Raw genomic sequence first — 7,623 nt, 5'->3', positions numbered from 1 at the left:
TGATGGGATAGAGAGTACACGAAGAATCCATTCAAATCCTGGGGCTCTCAGTTGGAATTAGTGGTTAGGTTTCATGACATTTCCAGTGTATACCAATACACACATATATCATATACACACATATGTGTGTACACTGGAAATATATATGTCACACACAAATATATATGTCACATACACATATATCAATATGATTAAAATATGTAAAATGTGAACGTGTCAGTGCTTGGTAATGTTGATGTTCAAATAGACAAGTTTCTTATGAATCAACCCAGTTTATTTTCAAATTTCTTCCACTCAGTATACAGGATAATATATATTTTCTAAGTAAAGGAAAGTGGGCAAAGGATATAAACAGAGAGGTTGCCTGTGCTGTTTAGTTTTATGTCATCTTGGCACAACTTAGAGTATTTTAGAAGAAGAAACCTGAGCTTGGAAAATGCCCCCCCCCAGATTGGCCTGTGGGCAAGCCTGTGGTATGTTTTAATTGATGTTTGTTGTGAGAGGGCCCATCTCACTGTGGGTAGTGCCAGAGGTGGTCTTGGATGCTATAAGAAAGCAGACTGAGCAAGCCATGAAGGGGTAGCCAGTAAGTAGCATCCCTCTGTGACTTTTGTTTCAGTTCCTGCATCCAGGTTCCTGCCTTGGCTTAGCTCCATGGTAGATTTATAAGCTGTAAAGTAAAATAAACCATTTCCTCTCCAAGTTGCTTTTGGTCATGGAGTATTTTGCATCAGTACAATTTCTAACTAAAACACTAGCACAGAGGAAATTTAAATAGTTCTCAAAATACAAATCACACTGAATAAAGTTTATTGAAAATGTAAGAAAATGATGCTTATTATTTAAATAAACCTTGAGGAATAATTCATAAAGAATAAAATATATACACTTCAGTGCAAAGGTTAATTGCAATTGCACATTGAATGTTTCCATTGCTACAAGGACATCTCCTTGTGTTGTCTATAATTTCATGTCTATCCAAGAAACCACTGAACCACTTCCTGCTACTAAGACTATTTGTTTTCTCTAATTTTGATTAGATAGATTCAGACATCATAGAATTTTTGATGCCTGGATTTTTGTCTTTTCATGTCTTAGGTGCATCCAAGTACACATGTGAGATGATTGTTAATATCAAATGTATCACTATTTTCTATCTGTCTCATGACTCATTTTAACACCGAAGCTCAATAGCTACTCTGCAAGGCTTGCACGTCTCCTTCACAGATGTATTCTAATGTCTCTTAGATACACATTTGGTAGTACAATCAAAGGGTTACCTGTTAAGTGAACTGTGGACAGTTTCCCAAGGTTGCCACCCCAAAAAGGACAGAGTTGAAGTTGCCCGGTGTCCATGCTGAAGACTGGAAAGGATGGTCTTTTCAATGTCAGCCGCCTCTCAAGTCCATTACATCTCACTTAGCATATTGAAATTCACACAGATATGATTTGTTTTTCTGTGTTGTTTGTACAGTTTGTAGTTATAACTCTCTACATCCCCATTACTGATAAAATATATTTTCTTTCTTTTTCCCACACAATTGCTTACTCATTTGCATTTTTCTGTGTGTTTCCTTCCTTTCTTTTCTATTGATTTCTCATTTTCTTTTTTTTCTTTTTTCTTCCACCATACCTTAGGTAACATATTTTTTTTCTTAGTGTTTAAAAATTTAATGTCATAAATTTCTCACTATTCCCTTTGTCAGTTGTAGCCTATACATTTTCATATTTCTGAACATCTTTATCCTTTACTTTCTCATACCTTTTTTGCTTTCTGTTCATACCTATGAACCATTTAGAAGAACACAATTTACTTCCAAAATTTAAAAAATTTTGAAGATGAATTTGTCATTGATTTGTAGTTAAACTTTGTGTTTAGAGAACATACTCCGTAAAATTCAAAACCTTTCAATATTATTAAAACTTGCCCCATGTATGTCTTACACATAGTTTAAATAAGTTTGTTTTCCCTTGTTGTTTCATGGAGAATTCCATAATTCTCTGAGATTAGCACATTACTTTCCAAGTGCATTACCCTTATACTGATCACCTAATTATTCTCCCTAATACTGAGAAGAGCATTGAGGGGAACATGGAGAGGACCATGGAGAGGACTATGGGGAGGACCATGGAGAGGACTATGGGGAGGACCAAGGACTATGGGGAGAACCATGGAGAGGACCATGGAGAGGACCATGGAGAGGACCATGGAGAAGACCATGGTGAGGATCATGGTGAGTGCCATGGAGAGGACCATGGAGAAGACCATGGTGAGGATCATGGTGAGTGCCATGGAGAAGAGTATGGAAAGGGTCATGACGAGGACTATGGAGAGGAGCATGGTGAGGACCATGGAGAGGAACATGCAGGGGAGCACTACAGTGGTCAGAGTTGATTGTTGATCTGTCTTCCAGTGTAGCTGGGCCCTAATGTCTTCCTTGGGGGAGGGGGTAAAAGGGCACGATGTCAACAAACACAGACACTGGGAGTCTGGTGAAAGGGATAGGGAAGACTCATATATTTAATAACAGAGAAAAACTTATATAACCTTCCAACACCCAGGTATCCCAATCTGTTGACACCAGGTGATCACCTCTCATTGGCTAGGCAAGATCAGGACTTCTGACAACACTAGGCAGACTCCAGGTTGGCTCCTCTTGGCCTGGTAGGTCTTAACTTCCAACATATCCACCCTTTTATATTTATTACTTGGGTGCTCAGTGGGAACCAGAGTTCTTTGCTCAGGCCTTGTTGACCCTGCCTCTGGAGGACTTAGCAACAGAACAAGCTTTGTCCTGCAGAACAAGTTCTGGCCTGCCATTGACTACCAACCTTTGAAGAGCATTCACTCCTGGAGAGCTGCCAGGGTTGGGGGACTAGGCAGTAGCTTTCTGAATTACAGATAGCAATAGTGAGGCATGCATAACCCCCTGCAGAGGATTGCAAGAAGGATGCCTAAGAGTCATTAACACCTGAAGAGTAGTCACCTTAGTTGCTGTCCACTGGTGTTGGATCTGCTACAGGAGACATTAAAGAGGATAAGGATTAACAATACCACCCTGTCAATAAATGCATATGTGAGCATCAAGGAGGGGTCAAATAGCCTTTTTATATTATAACAAATTAATTCAAAAAATGCAGAGTCAAAGGCCATAACTTCTGCTGTTAATAAATCAATTTGTTTGGGGGGTACATTGAGGGCAAGAAAGGGAAGTATATACATTATTCATCCTGGGTTATTCCCTCCTTGGTGGGAGGAAGCTGATTCATGGCTGGGCATACATCTCTTACCGGGACCCATATTGAGCTTGTGGCAGTCCGAGGAAAAACACAACCATACCCTCTCCCATGGGTTAGCAGGGAGAGATGTTCAATGCTTGTAAGTTGGCCTAAGACCCTTGTCATCAAAACTGATAAAGTCCACATGGAAAAGGACCTCTGTTAAGGTCAGATGAGGATCTCTCCTAGCCTCTGGTGGGAAGGTCCTGGACAACAGCTCTGTAAGAGCTCTGATGGTCCTCTCCACAATGGCTTGTCCCTGTGGATTGCAGGCAATGCAATCCCTTCCAAGATCTCTAAAAGTCATTGAACTCTTGAGAGGCATAGGCAGGGCCATTATCAGTCGTAAGTTTTCAAGGTACCCCCATAACTACCATGGTCAACTTAAGGGCCTTTGACTTAAGGGCCATTGACAGCTTTCTCTTGAGAAAGGATGAGGGCATAAACAAAGGGGAATAGGTACCTATTATCACATGGACATGTTTAAGATTGCAAAAGATGGCGTAGTGCGTATGTGCTGGATGAAGTTGTAGTGGTGGCTGAGGAGCTAGATGGCAAGGGGCTATTATTCTCACTTTTAGGTGTGGCCAGGAGTAGCAAGGGAAGAAGAGTTGACAGGTGGACTCAGCATCCCAACAGCATGCTACACTCTGGGGCAAACGACAGAGCTGTGGAGGCTGGGGGTGCTGACAGATCGCTCAACCTAAGGGACTCTAGGGAACTTTGTGCCAGTGAGTGATGTTGCAGATGAAGCAGGGGCCAGCTCCAGGAAGGCAGCTGTAGGTTTGGAGTCTGAGGAGGTGCTGGCCAATGGTCCTGTCAGTGATGAGACAAGGGGGATCTGGAGGTTGGATATTTTCGGAGGTGAAGAGGTTGTAGAAGTTGCTGCTATAGCAGGTTCTGAGAATGGTGGGAATGGAGACTCCTGCATCTTCTTCAAGCTCCCCAACAGTGGGTTAGAGCTAGGAGCTGGGAGGGAGGCCAGTGAGGCAGCAGACCCCACAGCAGGCAGGGTGAACATGAAAGGATTATTGGCGGCAGGTGGGGTTTCAGTGGCTAAGGTGGAGGCATCATTTGTCTTGTCCTCTATGACCTTGTTAAACCACTGCAGTGAGACTTTCCTCTCCATGTCCAGGTGTTCTGCAGTGATGGAATAGCCAAGCTCAGGGGATGGAGACAGGGTGAGCTGGTCCCCTTGCTGAGAGGGCAGTGACTGAATTTTGTGTTTATATTGCCCAGAGCTGCCAGGCATGGGTTGGGAAGTCCACGAGTTCTTCTGCTTCTCATTCGCTGTACCTGTAACCTTTTCTCTTGGGGACTCTGTCTATTACTAAGGGAATTGAATAACTGGAAGGGTGACAAGGCTCCCCTCTCTTGTTTTCTTGGCTGGGTTCTCTGGTGTCTGGGAGCAGGAGAAATGGGGGTAAAATGGGGCCACTCCTCTTACACGGCAGAGTGCTCCATGGGTGGGGCTGTGGGAGCTGGTGATGACATTGCAGGTGGAGCTGGGGATACCTCCTGTGCATGTACCCATCAGGGAGCTCACAGAGGACGTACAAGATCGTTTGTCCGAGTGGTCATCTGAGCTCTGGGAAGCCAGACTTCTCTTCAGGGAGCCAGGCTTAGGCACAAAGGCGTCGGGGGTTGTTGACCACAAGAGGCTCTAAGGCTGAATGCCCCCTCTCATTGCTCTCGTGGTGTCTTCTCTTGTTTTTCTGGCCATTGAGCAGTAGCTGGTCTTCTTTCTCCACTGTCCTTTTCTTCTTTTCTTTAAGGGCGCTCAGCAAGTCTCCTTCACAAGGGTTTGGGGCATTACTTGAAGGTGAAGACAGTGTTGTGTTGTATATCTACTCTGGCAATGGTGAGTGAAGTAACTTGCTGTCTGGAGGGACAATCCTCACAGTCACTGGGCTACACAACATTCTTGAGTTCCGTGCAGACAGCACTGCCTTCTTGTGACCACTATTCCAGCACACTGTTGCAGGGCCCCAAGTGAGGAATACTGGGTCTGCTGAATGGGATACTGTCTTTGGGGTGTTATAACAAACTGACTGAATAAAGACCCACACTCTCAGTGGGGTAGCCTCTTGGGAGGGTAGTAAAAGTGGGGTGGGGAGCACAGGATAGACTTGATAGACTCCCTGGGCCACTGACACAGGCAGTGGGGAGAATAAGTGTGGGTGGTGGCCTGTCCTGTCCCTAGAGTCCCACTCTAGGGTAGGCTGGAGTAGGGTCAGGCTTGCCCAGGGAGCTGCCCATGAGTAGGAGCTCAGTGGGATCCAGGCCTCCAAGCATGGATCACAGAGTCTACTGTTGACTGCTGACTTAGCCATAGCCTGCAAAACAGTGAGTGTGGCCCATGGATGGTGGTGCAAGGCCATGTACAAATGATAGCAGGTCCTGCAGGCCATGGAGTTCATTACTCATGGTCCACCAGGCTGCGCTCATCCTGCTCCCCTGCCAGCCAGGCCATGAGCTTGAGGCTGAGCAGTGCTAGGCCAAGTACCACGGTACCCACTGGTCATGGGCCTGGCCTGGTCCTCCCAATAGGGGCCACACCTTGACTTCACCAGCCACACTAAGAGTACCGGCCAGTGGAGATATAGCTTCCCGAGTTGGGAGTGGAGCTGACTGGAAAGCAGTGCAGGCAGTCTTAACTGTACCACACGCTCCACAACAGGCCTCTCAGGGCCTGAACTGCCTTGCCTTCATTGGGCTTAGAGAGATCCAACATGAAAGGGGTGAAGATGAGGTTACCCATTTTGTAGAGGGAAACAACAGTCAACAGGGGTGGAAATTGTGTAACAGAAATAGATGCCTTCCTAGCAGGGTGGGCAGATAAACCTGACAGACAACACAGAAGAAAAAAAGGATGGGAATCCGGACATTTACCTGCCAAAGAGACTAAGGGGGTCTTTTCACAGAAAAGACACTATATTGGGGGCCCTGTCTAGCACTGTGGGTGAGGGGTGGGAGATGATTAGAAACTGTTCCAGGCAAAATGCAAAAATTACAGCTGCAATGCACAAAAGACTCTGGCTAGGTCATCCCTTGCCCCGGTGAATAAGGGGTGGGGCCAGTTCTCTGGCTTTCACAACCCCAGGGTCTGCTCTCTCACACCCACACTTCCAGGGCCAGCTCTACTGCGTTGTCCAGGTGAGGTGTAGTGGAGGATCCACTCTCTAGAATCCTGCATCTATGAGGGCCAGAGACTGCTCTCCTGCTCTTATGACATCAGGACCAGCTCTCCCACCTGCTTCAGGCATTGGAGGGGGGCATCTCTCCCATGCTGCCACAAGACAGATGAGTAATGGGGACAGCGCTCTCCCATGTTCCTAACTTTGGGGCTGGCTCACCATACCTCTGCCAACAGGAAAGCTCTACTGTACTGCCCATAAGTGAGGTGCAGGGCCTTCTTTCCTGAGTGCTTCAGCTGGTAAGGAGGAGGGTCAACTCTCTCACCCATCAAAGGTGACAGGAGCAAGGGGGCATCTTCCCCATACCCTTACCACCACTTGGCATGAGAGGGGGTGTGTCAGCTTTCCCACTCTCACACACCCAGGGCTTCCTCACCTGTGGCTCTGTCAACAGGGTCAGCTCTGCTATGCAGCCAAGGCAAGGAACAGTAACCCCTCTCCCGAGTGCTACAGATGGTAAGGGGAAGGTCAGTTCCCTTATCTGTTGCAAACAAGTGAGGGGTAAAAAACAAGAGGGGGGGCATCTCGCCCCAGCCCATACTGCTCTGCATGACAGATGAGGAGTGGAAACAGCCTTTCCATCACAACTTTGGGGATGATTCATCCACATGTCTGCCAACAGAGTTGGCTCTATTATGCTGCCCAGGCAAGGTGAGGGTCTGTTCTCCCAAGTGTTGCAGCATGTTGGGGGTGGGCAGGAGCAGCTCTCCTGTTTTTATTACCTCAGGGCCAGCTCTCCCTCCTGACTTCAGGCATTAGTGGAGGTGGAAGGTATTTTCTCCCCATGACATCATATGTCAGATGAGGGGTGGTGATGTAGGATTCCCCTCTGTATGCTATGAATATATTTTGTTACCATTGGTTATTAAAGAAGCTGTTTCAGGGAATGGTTTAGTAAAGTCAGGCAGGAAATCTGAACAGAGATATGGAAAGAAAGTAGGTGGAGTCAGAGAGATGCCATGTAGCTGCCGAAGGAGAAAGATGTCAGACACCGGTAGGCCACAACTTCACGGGGGTGATACATAGATGAATAGAAATGGGTTAATGTAAGATGTAAGAGTTAGCAAGAAATATGCCTAAATATTGGCCAAACAGTGTTGTAATTAATATAGTTTCTGCACTATTATTCATGTCTGGGCAGTCAGGA

General features: G+C 46.1%; 1 pseudogene; it reads right to left on the bottom strand.

Annotated features, from left to right (window-relative positions):
- Nucleotides 1-3,982: 3,982 nt before the first annotated feature.
- LOC142851330 (nuclear envelope pore membrane protein POM 121 pseudogene) lies at nt 3,983-5,574 on the bottom strand (annotated as a pseudogene).
- Nucleotides 5,575-7,623: the final 2,049 nt, after the last annotated feature.

Source organism: Microtus pennsylvanicus, chromosome 5 (genome assembly GCF_037038515.1).
Source record: "Microtus pennsylvanicus isolate mMicPen1 chromosome 5, mMicPen1.hap1, whole genome shotgun sequence".
NCBI classification, from domain to species: Eukaryota; Metazoa; Chordata; class Mammalia; order Rodentia; family Cricetidae; genus Microtus; species Microtus pennsylvanicus.
Note: the sequence above shows the minus strand (reverse complement) of the source record. Positions and strands in the feature narration are given on the sequence as shown.